This window comes from Anabrus simplex, chromosome 13 (assembly GCF_040414725.1).
Source record: "Anabrus simplex isolate iqAnaSimp1 chromosome 13, ASM4041472v1, whole genome shotgun sequence".
Taxonomy (NCBI): domain Eukaryota; kingdom Metazoa; phylum Arthropoda; class Insecta; order Orthoptera; family Tettigoniidae; genus Anabrus; species Anabrus simplex.
Window position 1 is genome coordinate 70257885 of NC_090277.1, and position 16082 is coordinate 70273966.

Below are 16082 nucleotides of genomic sequence, written 5' to 3' on the forward strand. Positions count from 1 at the left end.
GTGTTGTGAAAGATGTATCTCCAGACAGCTATTGGATAGTTATGGCAGATGTCTGTACGATATAAGAAATAAATTGACAAGAGGGTCCAGCATTTCAAAACAACATATCATGTAAATAATAATGCATGTCTGTATGACATCTGTGTGTAATGTCCCCTAATTTAGTGTCATTTGAAAATAAAAATAATTTTTCCCTTTGCGAAAATCAGATCATAAATGTGTCTCAGTCATGGTCATCGATAAATGGCTGGTATTTATTAATTTGTGTCAGAAGTACAAAATATGAAACATGAAAGCATAAAAATGAGCATGAAATGGACACAAAAATGTGGTTATCAAGTGACTTAAAACAGTTCCTGCCCAAAACTTAGCCACTTCGAGAGCACTTGAATTAGCTTGATCACTCATATATCTGGATGGGAACAATGGACAACATTAAGAGATGTTGTGTTGTTTGAAATTTGTGATAGTCCCATAGAACTGCGTGGTCAGAAAATGCCACTTACGTTGTCCCTTGTTCTTGCAACTTCAGCTCGCAGTCTATTTAGGGATTTCCAGATTGCGCAGTTCTCTGTATGGCCAGGAGGTAGAGATTCCTTAGGTTACATTCAGACAAATTACTAGTTCTCTCCTGACACATGGGAACTCTTCCTTGTATCAGTTGAGTAGTTGTTTGGAAGCTCTTTTCAGCAGGTTGATATCTGTAGAGTGTGTGTGATGTCAGAGTAGATTATTTTCTCCTTCCATTGTTGGCAGCCACTTCTCTCGTGATATGAGATGGAGCAATCCCAGCCAGATAGTTCACTTTATCGATGGGAGTTGGCCTCAAACAATCCTGTAACTCTCGTTTTAGGCAACAGCTTTGGGTGACTTATATCACACAAGACAGGCATACTTTCCTGCTGTGTAGCGTAAGGCCAATGCTGCTGTTAACGTTTGGGGATGGGTGCCCCAGTTAGTCCCTACCAGTTTATGGAGGAGGCAGTTCCTCCAAGAGATCTTCTGCTACGGCACTGGTCCTTGTATGTAAGTGACCCGTAGATATCTAGGATGGAATTAGTGAACCAGGCTTCCAGCCATAAGACATTGCGAGGTTCCTACGTGATATTGCCTGACCATCCATCTGTACCCTACAACAAAGGCCTAATTATATTTATGAAAATTTTGTCACAATCTTCTTTTTAACTTTCACAATTGCTGAAAGTGCTACTATCTATTCCTATATCACTTGTCATGTTAGAAATACCGGTACCATTTGTAACTGTTTCACTAACAAGATCTAAGAGAAAAAGTTATTTTCACAAATGTGTTTATTGCCTTTTTAAGTCTTTTCTTTCTTGTTCCACTGAGATATTCGTGACAGAACTATACTGAACTGATACCGAAGTCTCTCTTACATTCTGTTACAACACAGCCCGCTTAGTGGCCGTCATCGTTAAGGTGTTGTAGTCTAAATGGTCTTGACACCGTGGTTAGCCGGTTCGAGTCCCGTTGGAAGAAAATTGCGCCATCAGAATGATGGCATACCATTTCTATTCACTCAATTGCATTCCAAAAGCCTGGATTAAATTCTAAAACTCTCTGCAGTGTTCATATGGAGTGAGGGCATATGACGCTGTTGATGGTGATTCATCTGTCAGGTGGAAATGTTGAGCAGGACCCTTGGTGTTATTTGACAGGAGTAGGCTATGTGCTGGCACCGGATTTCACCCTCTCCCTTCCTACTGTCATTATTACTTCATTCATTTCATGTCATGAACTTCTCTGAGATTGATGTCAGGAAGGTCATCAGGTCGTAGAAACCCGCCACGACAGATTTATCTCACCTCATACCCGACCTCGTACAGAAACAGGACAACGGTTGGACACCTGCAGTTCAATATAAGCCCTATTTATGGCACAGCATGTGTCCATTGTACCTGGTGACTTTTGTTTCAAAGCACTTCCAGTTTCTTTAAAAGCACATATTTTAATCATCTAGGTTATAAACCTGGCCATCATAGGTAATGTCACCTTTGAATATGAAGTGGTTTTTGAAAAACTTAGGACAGGTAAAAATGCTAACGCTCCATTGAAACCCTTTAGGGTTTTAAGACAAGTAGCAATTACCTGCGCACTTCGCCGGCCTGATTTCATAATTTGATCAAAGTAATTGTTCCTCGGCATTCTACTGAGACATCTGAAAATTCTTCAAAAATGCAGTTTACCCCACGAATTCTTTGTAAAGCATGTTTGTGGTATGACCTTTTGGGGCTAAGATGACCATGTGACATAGAACTGTACATGTGAGAAAGTCTTTTCTCAAGCTGAAGAGAAATACATGTCTTTTTAAGAAAATGTAAAGGAGATTCCAGATGCCTATTCCCACATGTGTAACATCTTCAACCCCTTGTTCAGTTCAGTCCTACCCAAGTGTATTTTCCAAAAGTACCTGTTTCTTTATTTTTAAAGGAGATTCCAAATACCATCTTTAACATCCTTTCAGCCCCTTAAGTGGATTTTCCGAAAACAATGAAATAAGTGTTTCATTATTATTAAAGGAGATTTCGAATACTAGTTTTCATGTCCGTACGTCTGTAACACCTTCAGTTTTTGAGATGAATGTATACTCGTAAGAAAAATTCCACTTCACTTCTTTCCACCAAGAATAAGTGTTTATTTTGAAAGGAAATTAAAAATACCAAGTTTTACGTCTGTAACAGCTTAAGTTTTTAAGGTAAAGTATCCTCACAGACATATTTCAACTCTTTATTTATTTTCAACCCCACATCCCTTATGTCTATTTTCCAAAAAAAGAAAAGGAATGCGTTTTTCTTTTGAGATATAAGTATCCTCATAAGAGTAATTCAACTCCTTCTCCCTCCCCCCTCCTACCCGTTAAGTTGATTCCCCTTTCCCGAAAAGTGCGTGTTTATTTTTAAAGGAGATTCCGAATACCAATTTTCACGTCCTTAACATCTTTGTTTTTTGAGAGATTATTATCCCCATACAAAGAATTCAACTAATTTTTCAATTCATTCACCCCCCTTAAGTGCATTTACCAAATACAAAAGGAACAAGTGTTTCTTTACTTTGAAAGAAGATTCCAAATACAAATGTTCATCCCCCCCCCAATTGGATTTTCCAAAGACAAAAGATTACGGGTTTCTTTACTTTGAAATAAAATTACAGGTACAGATTATCATGTCTGTAACATCTTCAATTTTTGAGATATAAGTATCCTCATGAAAAACTTTCAACTCCTTAATTCCACCCCATCCCGTTAAGTTATTTCCCCCCACCCCCCCACCCAAAAAATGTCTTTATTTTTAAAGGAGATCCAAATACCAGTTTCCACGTCTGTAACCTTCAGTTTTGAGATATGTTTCTCCAGAAAAGGAATTCAATTTTTTTTTACTTTCTTTCACACTCCCCACTCAAGTGAATGTTCCAAAAGCAAACAGTACCCATTTCCTTAACACAGCTTCCAAATATCAATCAATGAAATCAATCAATACTGATCTGCATTTAGGGCAGTCGCCCAGCTGGCAGATTCCCTATCTGTTGCTTTCCTAGTCTTTTCCTAAATGATTTCAAAGAAATTTGAAATGTATTGAACGTCTCCCTTGGTAAGTTATTCCAATCCCTAACTCCCTTTGCCCCAGTTTGTCCTCTTGAATTCCAACTTTATCTTCATATTGTGATCTTTCCTACTTTTATAAACGCCATTCAAACTTATTCGTCTACTAATGTCATTCCACGCCAACTCTCCGCTCACAGCTCGGAACATACCACTTAGTCGAGCAGCTCCTCTTCTTTCTCTCAATTCTTCCCAACCCATACCAATTATCACGACTGTAACATCTTCAGTTTTTGACGTATATGTATCCTTCAACATTAAAAACTTCATATCTGGTCCGTATTGAAAGGAGATAACATACAATAAAGGGAAATTTGATTGATCCATCTTTTTTCAATACATAATATGTTAACATTTTTCATTCAGTACCGGTATCGGTGTCTGTGGACACCATCATCAGCTGCAGCAGATTGCATGAACAAAGACATGCAAGTATGTAGTACATGTAAGAGACCCTTAGTAATAAGTGACATTAATAGGATGAAGTGAAAATGCAATGCTTAAAAGAATGTAAACAAGTTATGTGCTTGTTGGTCAAAGTATGAAATGAAAGGGAAGATCTTAACAAATGTTGAAAGAGTTGATCACTTTGGAATATTAAAAAATTCTCACGCGTAGCACTGCTAAACAGTAGGTGAAAATAATACTCGGACATCTAAAAACTGACATAGGATGCTGTCCTTCCACAGAGTATTGATAATAAGTTAACATAAGTAGGTTTGATGGTGGCTTGTAACATCAACTTGCAAAAAGAAACCATCATTTATGAGGTACTCTAAGAAGTGGATCATATTGCAGCCAAAGAGAAAGTGATAATATGGCCAGAAAGTTCTTGATCAAATTCGGAACCTGAAGTATGAAAAGAAAGTTAAGATTTAAAATGAGATCTTGGAAATATGCCAAAACACTAGAAAGTTCAGTGGGAGACTCGCCTCAAACGGCCTGATGTATGCATGGAGAGTGGCAAGGAGAAGCATAGAACATCGTTAAGGGAGGGAAAAGTGTGGGTCAGGAGTGTGGGGGGGGGGGGGGGGTGATGGAGGGGGTGGAGTCAGGTGGGTGTGGTAGGGAAGGATAACATGTGTGACGTATAATCTGAAAAAACGAGGTATTTTTAGGGCGTTTGACACTGTTGAGAAGTGAAATGAGAGAATTAAATAAAATTCTGGGCTTTTCGGAAGTGTCGTTCAAGTTGAGAGTAGGATTGAAGTATTGGTCTAGATGTATGTAACAGGCTTCCGCAATATCTAGTAAGGGGCCTTTGCTCAACGTGTCTGATATTGTTAAATCTTGATGTAATCCATTAAATTTGTGTTTATAATCTTGTATGTGCTGACAAACTGCGGAAAACCTATTGTATTTAATTGCATTTAGATGTTCGGCATATCTAATCTTGAAGCTCCCAGTTTGTGCTATATAACTGTTACATTCAATCAAAATATCTACAGCGTTAGCAACCTATTCAAGAAACATAACGTCAATATTGCTTTCCGCACCAAGAACAGAACTATGGATGTTCTCCAGAATTCCAACCTGGTCAACAAATCGGACCCTTTTACTAAGTTGGGAGTTTACAGGTTTCAGTGCAGCGACTGTAACACTTCACAAGAATGTGTGTTTCTTTATTTTCAAAGGAGATTCCAAATACCAATTTTCATGTCTGTAACATCTTCAGTTTTTGAGACGTCTCCTCATAAAAGGTGTTCAATTCCTTTTCCCCCATTTTTCACCCCCGTTAATGGGATTTTGTGAAAATTGAAAAGATACATGTTCCTTTATTTTTGTTGGAGATTCGAAATACCAACCTTTACGTCTGTAAACTTTTAAGTTTTTTAGATATAGATATCCTCAATTTTAAAATTAACCCCCCTTTTAACCTGCTTAGTGCGGGAATATCCGAAAATCCTCCGTTAGTGAGCACCTACACTGTAATATAAATGTATCTCCGAAATTTGATTCATGTCAAGTAGTTTTTGCTCGGCGATGATGAATTGGTTAGCAGATGTTATTTTATTATTATTCTTGTGTTAGGGCCTACTGGGGACCACATTTGAGTTTCAATTCTTCATCCTTTGTTGTTGTTCCTTCCTCTTCCTCTTCTTCCAATATTCCTTCGCTGTTTCACTATGTTTTTTTCTTTATTCAGACCACTTTGTGCCGGTTTTCTTTGCCTCCCTCCCTTTGAATCCTTCCATCTTTAAAACTTTCTTCCTGCACCTGTCGTTATCACAACTCCACAACTCGCACTTTACATTGGAAACATTGTCTGCGGAACTCTCTATGATTTTTCTCGGATAACGCCAATTTACATGCAATTTAAAAATTATTATTAACTTCATATGCAATAATTTACTTCGATATCCGTATTCAATCTGGAATACCGTAGCGAAGCATGGGTACATTTGCTAGTAATATTATAAACGGAAGTGTTTGTCTGTCTGTGCGCGATGCCCAGGAAAATTTACAGCACGTAGAGGTCTGAAATTTTGAACATAGGTAGATGGAAAGGGGTCCGAATGCACCTCGAAGCCGGAATTTTCATTTTTGCTTTCGTTGGTGAGTTATGAACGAAAAACCATCGGAAAACGTGCATTGGGATATGACAATCCAACGTGCTGTCACCAAGATTAAATGCATCGAGTCGCTGTTGCTAGGCAACGTCCATGAGATAGGTAGAGAACACAATATTCAAGGAGCCATTTTACGTCCAGGACATAGGAAGCTGTTTTTGGTCTTAAATGGTGGGAGGGCATATGACGTTGATGATGATTCGTTCGTCGGATCGGGACGTTAAGTCTTGAGTTATTTGCGAGGAATGGCATATATGCCGGCGCCGGGTTTCATCCTCTTCATTCTTACTATCATATATCATGTCATTCATTTCTTTCAACAAGCAACTTTTACAAGAATTACCCGATGTTCTACACAGTTACAAGTCTATCGACTACACGGCAGAGCTAATGTGGAATACATAGTTTTCGGGGGTCGCCGAAGTGAATTGTATACTCTGGATTTTTAGTATCAGGAGACAAACAACGTGGGGGTAAGAAAGCCCAGGAACCCTTAGGGGAGGGGGGCAGGGGGGTCAGATAAACAAATTAACGAAAATACTGTTGAATCCATACTTTTTAGGGTTGCTGATATGAATAGTGACACCCCGGATTTTTTAAAAAGTTGAAGTTCAACCCCCTTTGGGGTGGAGGCGAGGGGGAGTGATATATAAAATTAAACGAAAATAGTGTCGAATACATAGTTTTCGGGGTCGCCGAGGTGAATTGTACATTCCGGAGTTTTAGTATCAGGAGACAAACCACGTGGGGGTAAGACAGCCCAGGAACCCTTAGGGGCAGGTGGGGGTGAAGGGGCTGAGATATAAAAATGATCGAAAATACTGTCGAATCCATACTTTTTGGGGTCGCTGAGATGAACAGTGACACTCCGTAATTTTTTAAAGTCCAAGTTCAGCCCCCTTCGTGGTTGGGGGCGATGGAAGAGTGATATATAGAAATAATAATGATATATAGAAATAATAGTGTCGAATACATAGTCGCTGAGGTGAATAGTGACAGTCCGAATTTTTAGTATCAGGAGACAAAGCACATGGGGGTAAAACACCCTAGGAACCCTTAGGGGCGGGAGTGCAAGCGGTCTGAAATATACAAATCATCAAAAGTAGTGTCGAATCCATACTTTTCGGGGTCGCTGAGATGGATAGTAACATTCCGATTTTTTAAAACTCAAAGTTTAGCCCCCTTTAGGGTGGGGAATGGGGAGTGAGATATAATAGTAATGGAATATACTGTCTAATGGATAGTTTTCCGGGTCGCTGAGATGAATAGCAACATTCCGGATGTTTAAAGTCTAACTTCAGCCCCCTTTGGCATAGGGGGTGAGAAAGGGTGAAAAAATAAATTGTCATAAATGACCGAGATAATGGACGTGTGTATGTTCCAGTATGACTTTCAAGTATGACTTACTACCTGGAAAACGTACTGTGGGAGTAAGACGCCCCTAGAATTACTAGCGAAGCGGGTAAAATATTATCCATACTAATAAATGGAAGTTTGTTTGGCGCGATCTATATATACTGTACTATATACAATATTAAGGCATAAAAATGAAAGCAGACGGAAATTAGTGAGACCATTCTAGGCATCTTAGAAATTTAAAACTTGGTACCAGACAAGCTGATGACTTCAGGATCCCTAGAAAAATGTCAAATTGTGGGGTACATGCTGGGAGTTTCAAACCTGCATAAGAACACAGTCGGTGATATTTATCCAGAACCTACAGGTTTTATGGGCTTAAAAGTTTCCTTAAAGTCCTCATTTTTAACCCACTCCCCCATATCAAGATCGCAGCACAATCTCCCAGAAAAGTTAGAAAATTTAAATTTTGCAAATTTTAGCATGTAACCGATGGAAAATTTAAGAGATGTTAAAACATTTTATTTTTCACCCCCGAAAAATATCGAAATGTGGAGGCAATTTTAATGACGGTGCAGTCCTTCCTTACGATGTATTTCGTTGCTAAACGGTAAGTTGTATCACAAAACGGATGGCACAATCTCCGTTCAATTTGGAGTGATCTACAACTTTGGTCCTATGACCTTTTGTCGTATCTGTGTCCCTTATACATTAAAATTTTCTATATTTCTGGATTACCTAAATTTTGCACTTTGTACACGTACAATTGATGGTTTCATTGACTTATACGAAAGATGGGATCATGAAATTCTACACGAATATTGGCCTACCCAGTACCCATATGAGAGTGAAATTCTATGTTTGAAGCTGTCGCATAAATATCTGACAAGTAATGCACTGTGTGAAAATCTTACACAAATTTCACCCTATGCAACGTTTCTAAAACATAATGAATTGTGGTAGACAAGTGCACCTGTCGTTATCATCACAACTCCACGACTTGCACTTTACATTGGAAACATCGTCTGCGGACCTCCGTATGCTTTTTCTCGGATAACGCCAATTTACATGCAATTTAAAAATTATTATTAGCTTCATGTACAGTAATTTACTTCGATATCCGTATACAATCTGGAATACTGTAGCGAAGCACGGGTACAATTGCTAGTACCAATATAAATGGTCCGTTATTGGACATAATAAATTTTCCAGCTAACTCATTCCGTGGTAGGTGTGATAGGTACCAACTGATGAGCCCAGCCTAGCACACGAGGGTGAAACGCTGGCAGCCAAGAATGAGTTAGTTGGAAAATTTTATAATGTCCAATAACGGACCATTTATATTGGTATTATGCGAGAAGAAGTTGGAACACGTAAATTATTGTCCCAGTATTTTGTTGCAGACTGTTTCATTAGAAGCTACTCTCCAGTGTCCATGTTTTTGGGATGATTTGTTGATGCACATTGTAATGATTCTTCTCTCTGAAAAATGAGAACCTACAACCTGTTTTCCAGTCTTTGACCGGGTCAGGGATGTAATGAATGAATCAGATATAGGCTGTTATTACGATGAGTGTTAGATGCTATGATGACAGGAAAACCAGAGTACCCGGAGAAAAACCTGTCCTGCCTCTGCTTTGGCCAGCACAAATCTCACATGGAGTGTCTGGGATTTGAACCACGGTATCCAGCGGTGAGAGGCTGACGCGCTGCCGTCTGAGCCACGGAGGCTTTGATTCTCTCTTTCTTGAGTATTTTGTCAGTTTGTGCAGTGTTTGTTTTTTTTGGAGATGGTTTTGCTTGCAGATGTTTCTTGTGGTTGAGTGACTGTTGTTTAATGTTTTAATTTTGTTCCTATTGACAGGCCCTTTTTGTAGTAGGTATTCTTGGTGACATATTATGCTCTGGTCAGTTTATTTATTCTGTTATGCCATGCTGGCTTTTCATTGAGGTTATATGTTATGATTTCTGCCAGATATTGAAATTTATGTACAATGGCAATTTTTTTTTATGAATGGTGGTATAGTTAACATGATTACTGTCTTTTCAAAAGATATTCCAAGACCAGTATTTCTGTGCTATTTCCTGTAGTGATGTAACCTGTTTTCTGATTTCCTGAATATTGTTGTACAAGAGAGCAAGGTCATCGGCAAATCCTAGGCAATTTAAACTTGTGTTGTCTTTGGGTCTTCCAATTGGGATGTTCTTTTGGTTAATCTCGTATCATTCCCTCATATATTGCAAGGCACAGTTGAGCAGCAGTGGTGACAAGCAATCTCCTTGTCTTAAACATGATTTTGATGAATTGGTCAGAGAATTCCCCTCTGAACTGGCCTTTTGATTTAGTGTTGATGAAGGTGAGTTCTATCAATTTGATTAATTTAGGATGGAGCCCAAAATTTCTTAAGATTTTGAACATTGTAGATCTATGGATACAGTTGTAAGCTTTCTTAAAGTCCACAAAGGTTATTGCAAGAGGTTTTTTTTGCTTCTTGTAATATCCTATGGCTAAATTTAAAGTGATTATTTGTTCTGCACAACTTCTCGTAGGTCTAAAGCCTTCTTGGTATTCACATAATTCTTCATGTAGTCGCTCTTTGATCCTCCTGTGTAGGATTCTGGATAAAATGTTGTATGTGCAGTTTCAAAGAGAGGTACCTCTGTAATTATCTGGATTGCTTTTATCTCCTTTTTTTGTGGAGTGTCTGGATTATGACTGTGGTCCAGTGTTGGGGAAACTTTTGTTATCCAGATTTTTGTTAGGGCCATGTATAAGGAAGTTGGAACTGTATCAGTGGCATATTTCCACATTTCTGCAAAAACTTGGTCTTCTTGGCATGCCTTATAATTTTTCAACTATTTGAGTGCTGTTTCCACCTCTTTGGTTGTTTGGGGGTTTATGAGTTCAAGTGGGGTTTTGATGAGTGTGTTAAAATTCTGAGCTGTTTAGTTTGAACTTCTATTACAATAACAGAACGATATTACACAGAAACCACATTTTGCTACTTTAATGTGTAAATGTTTGATACTAAAATGTGTGATCCTGTAAAACTCAATTCCCTTAGCAGAGTATATATTTGGTTTTGCATTAGCTTATGATGTGGTTAGGGGGAAACATACAAATGTGTCCTGAAGATATGTTAAAATATATATTTAAACATAAGTATTGAGGAGCTAGTGCTAATAAATGTTAATGTCTTTTATATTTTAATTGCCTTGTTGTAATGATTTTCGTGCAGCTGATGGCACCAAAGTAATCTGAAAGTTGTACTGCTTAATAAATGTAATGTGTTGTAGGAAATTCAGACAACATTGTTTTGTATTGAATGGGTGGAACCCCTGAAAAATGTTATAAGTGTTTGTGATCTTGCTTCATTATGGATTTTATGTTAAAAGGTCTTATATGTCTCATTGTTAGCGATAGGAAGAAATAGAACTTTTGTCTTGATGCCTGTGTGGCAGACGTATGGAACTTTCAGGTCATGCCAGGCCCAGCTTCCATGTAATTGAGGGTTCTGCTGTCTGGCCTCATTAGGTTAACCTTGGCAGGGAAGGTGAATTTGAAGAATTGCTGACAATATAATTCAATGTTCTGGGATAATTATGTTGTGAGAGACACAGTGATTTTGAATACTGGAAATGAAGAAACCACTGGCCATGCAGCAAGCACTTGGTGCTGGCCACAGGAATTAGAAGGAAAGTGAAATGCTTGAAATGTTTAGTTGTATTTTCCTGGCAATAAATTGTGAAGGGGTAGTGAATTTGTTAAGTTGTGCATTGTATGGGGACCAATGCAGCCTCTTATGTGGTGGTCTGTGGTTTGATTCAGGAACAGGTGAGGGATTATTACCTGGATGTGACTGCTGCTTTGAAGTCCACTTAGCTTGCATGAGAACAATTGAACAGTGATGTAATGGTGGGAATAATAAGTTATTAGTTTAATGTCTGTATTAAGGACTGTAATTGTGAATGTGGTGTAGAAAGCAAATAAGGACAGAGAGGATTTATAGTGTTGAGTAAATGTCATGTTGTAATGGAGCACTGAAGTAAATGATACGAAATATTTATTGATAGAGGCACGTTTTTTTTGCATTAACGATAAACACGGATATTATGTTTGCATATTAAAGCGATAAGGCCATTTTAGAGCAGAATGTAATTATTTCACGATAAGTGCGATATTACAGCGGAATCTGTAGTGAATAACGAACTTGACATTTTGTGCGAAGATGATGTATGAAAAGAAAAAGGAAGAGTGAAGAAAAATTCATCAAGAGTAAAGAAATATATTATCATTAATGTTGTGGAAAATCTCTTTTAAGACATGGCATCAAAGGAAAGGGGTTGGGTCCAGGCTTCTTGCCAAATGTAATGTTTGTAATGTTGTTCTTGTGGTGGCTGGTAATCTCACCCCAGCCTGTCTCCTCACGGCATTGTGCAATCGTGGAATCTCTAATTACATCTACAAACAGCACAATTGACTGGTGTATTTTTGCTTCATGGTCAGGTTAAAATTTTAAAAAAGTGATCATGGACAGTAGTGAAGATGGGTTGCTCCACAAGTGCTATGGTGCACAGCAGAGGTAAACAGTTGGTGAAGGTGTATGTGTTTTGGAATGCAATATTTTAATGTGTAAAGTTTGTATTGGGTGGGAGAAAGAAGATACTGTCTGAAAACATTGTTTTAAAAATCATGAACATTGAGAAAGTAAATTGAGCACTTTAACAGTGAAATTGCAGGCAACAATAGAACTGTCATTAGATAAGGATAAGAAAGGTAAGAGTGAAAAATTCGAATTTATTAACGAAACGACAGCGTTGGTACAAAGAAGGCAACATCCTGCTGGAGTAGGTAGAGGACCCTGCAGTCTGGAAATGGCTTCAGAAGTCTGTGTGTGTTATGTAGTGGCAGAGTCAGAAAATGTATGAACCAGAGGAATGGCATGCTAAAGAAGTAAGTTTTTGAAATCCCCAGCCAATGTTCAGTGAGGCTGTTATACTCTGTACGCAGTACTAATCCCATCTATTGGAGTTGAGCGTTACCATAAGAAATGAAGAACATCACAACAAACAATGGTCAATGTAAAGTTCTTGTTGATCAGTGTTATGCACTTGTGATATTGTAGGCCTTCTGAAATACCACTCTTACCATATTTAGTATGGTAAAACTGAATGAAACATAGATGATACAATTTCAGATGATTTATAACTTTTGTTATGTTTTACTTTTTGATTGGACCAATAACATTGGTATTGGTATTAAACAACTACATTTTAGGTGCCTTCTCTTAAAGTACCATTTCATGTTGGGCAAAGAAAATTATTTATAGCCTAGACTGCCCATTGTCTTGTGGCTTGGCACTGATATGGACTTAGTAAGAAGAATGCAAATTCATTAATACCTGTGTTATCAGAGGCGGTATGGTAGAAATGCGTAAGACATAATTGATTGGAAATTTAATTCCATATATCTTTTGTTATTTAGCATTTATCAATAGGATGGTAATAATATAAATATTTGATCATTAAATTTAAGGCCTTCCCTTAAAGTACCATTTCACTCAGCGTGAATGCAATGATTTGTAGCAGCTCTACCCCCCCCCCCCCCCCGACTTTACATACCAATTTTCATTAAATTGTCTTGCTGTTTTCTTGTGATGTGTGTACATACATAAATTATGGAACAGCAAAAAGTACATTTCCTTGTTACTATGGACATGACTGATACAGAAATACCATTCTTTTTAACTTCTGAGCAATGTACAGACAAAAGTCTTCTTTTATAAATATATATATATTTGGTTTGCCACATAGTAATTGCATGTAATGTAACTGAAGTAGGAGGTTTCTGCACTTGAATGAGTGATGAGCGAGGTTTGTTTTCCTGCAGAGTGGGTGTCAGATTTCATTTTGGATGTTAGTGCAGTATATGGTGGGAGATGTACACTGAATGGAATAGGTTGATGATATGTTAATGTTTGTAATTTATGAAACTTCCTTGTAGCATACTGCACATTGGTCAAGATACATTCATTTCTATTACTTGATTAACAATTCCCTTATAATATTTGTTTTATTGTAGAGAAATTACCTTCTTTTCATGTAGCCATGAAATTATGTTTCATGCCACTTTTCACATTGTATCTGTAGATCCTGTGACTGGTTTTTGAAAGGTCTTTTCCTATTATGTAATGTGTTGAGTTAGTGCAGGAAGGTAATTTTTTTTTATTTGCAGGTTTGTTATGTATGAGTGCTGTGATTGAAAGTGGAGAATATCTTGGAACCTAGGAAGATATGTGGTGTACTTACCTGCAATTTATGAAGTGTCTTAGTGGAAATGGATTAATGTATGAATGTAAGGGAAAGACTGGGAGGAATTCATGCTCATGTTGTGATCAAGATATCATGTTATCTTATCAACATGTCATTTTCATGAAATAAAACAATTTTGCATTGCTTGTCTCAATATTTATTTGAAAAGGATTCATGTACAATAGTGAAAAATGTGCTACACTTCTATGTTGGCTGTATAGGAAGAAATAATGTATGTAATTTGTTGTTTTGAAGATGATGGTATATAAATTATGACTGAATGTAATATTTGTTACTTGAAAAAGAATGTACTTGTATACATATTTATTTTATATGGGCAATCATCATTGGAATGTACATTGTATGAGTGGTATGTATTTTATGCAATGCATGTAGAACAGGGCCTCTCACATCCCCAGAATGTAATGTATGCAGACAGTGGTACAGAGCAATGCTTTGTGTCTGGCTAAGGTAGGAGGTAGTTGTCTTTGTTTGCACTGGGTGCATACACCCAGAGAGGCCTTGATGTAGAACATTGAAGTGATTGACACCTGTAATGTACTACATTTGTAATGGTGACTGTTGATGTAGCATTCACTTATACTGTGTCTTGTGTGATGCACTGTATATGTATATGTTTTCTCCATTATCATATGAATATTTGTATAGGAATATTCTCTATTGTCAATGTAGTTACAATGAAATAAAACTTGTTTTGGCTTGGTTGTTTCAATATTTATTGCAGAAGAATATACAAGTGTGCAGCAATTGCACTTTGTAGCAGCAAACTATGTACAGTAAATAAACAACATAAATAACCCCAATGGGGTAATAATATTGGATGTATTTATTTTTGCAACCGGTAGACAAAAGACAAAAGACAAAAGACAAAAGACAAAAGACAAAAGACAAAAGACAAAAGACAAAAGACAAAAGACAAAAGACAAAAGACAAAAGACAAAAGACAAAAGACAAAAGACAAAAGACAAAAGACAAAAGACAAAAGACAAAAGACAAAAGACAAAAGACAAAAGACAAAAGACAAAAGACAAAAGACAAAAGACAAAAGACAAAAGACAAAAGACAAAAGACAAAAGACAAAAGACAAAAGACAAAAGACAAAAGACAAAAGACAAAAGACAAAAGACAAAAGACAAAAGACAAAAGACAAAAGACAAAAGACAAAAGACAAAAGACAAAAGACAAAAGACAAAAGACAAAAGACAAAAGACAAAAGACAAAAGACAAAAGACAAAAGACAAAAGACAAAAGACAAAAGACAAAAGACAAAAGACAAAAGACAAAAGACAAAAGACAAAAGACAAAAGACAAAAGACAAAAGACAAAAGACAAAAGACAAAAGACAAAAGACAAAAGACAAAAGACAAAAGACAAAAGACAAAAGACAAAAGACAAAAGACAAAAGACAAAAGACAAAAGACAAAAGACAAAAGACAAAAGACAAAAGACAAAAGACAAAAGACAAAAGACAAAAGACAAAAGACAAAAGACAAAAGACAAAAGACAAAAGACAAAAGACAAAAGACAAAAGACAAAAGACAAAAGACAAAAGACAAAAGACAAAAGACAAAAGACAAAAGACAAAAGACAAAAGACAAAAGACAAAAGACAAAAGACAAAAGACAAAAGACAAAAGACAAAAGACAAAAGACAAAAGACAAAAGACAAAAGACAAAAGACAAAAGACAAAAGACAAAAGACAAAAGACAAAAGACAAAAGACAAAAGACAAAAGACAAAAGACAAAAGACAAAAGACAAAAGACAAAAGACAAAAGACAAAAGACAAAAGACAAAAGACAAAAGACAAAAGACAAAAGACAAAAGACAAAAGACAAAAGACAAAAGACAAAAGACAAAAGACAAAAGACAAAAGACAAAAGACAAAAGACAAAAGACAAAAGACAAAAGACAAAAGACAAAAGACAAAAGACAAAAGACAAAAGACAAAAGACAAAAGACAAAAGACAAAAGACAAAAGACAAAAGACAAAAGACAAAAGACAAAAGACAAAAGACAAAAGACAAAAGACAAAAGACAAAAGACAAAAGACAAAAGACAAAAGACAAAAGACAAAAGACAAAAGACAAAAGACAAAAGACAAAAGACAAAAGACAAAAGACAAAAGACAAAAGACAAAAGACAAAAGACAAAAGACAAAAGACAAAAGACAAAAGACAAAAGACAAAAGACAAAAGACAAAAGA

The 16082-nt window shown here is 36.8% G+C and overlaps 1 long non-coding RNA gene across 4 annotated transcripts in view; it reads left to right on the forward strand.

Moving 5' to 3' along the window:
• The window catches only part of LOC136884863 (uncharacterized), a 33904-nt gene extending 19227 nt beyond the window's left edge, over positions 1 to 14677 (forward strand). For all 4 annotated transcript variants that reach the window (XR_011018895.1, XR_011018896.1, XR_011018897.1 and 1 more), the window contains one exon: positions 13781 to 14677. This is a non-coding gene — a long non-coding RNA (uncharacterized lncRNA). The remainder of the gene's footprint in view (positions 1 to 13780) is intronic.
• The last annotated feature ends 1405 nt before the right edge of the window (positions 14678 to 16082 follow it).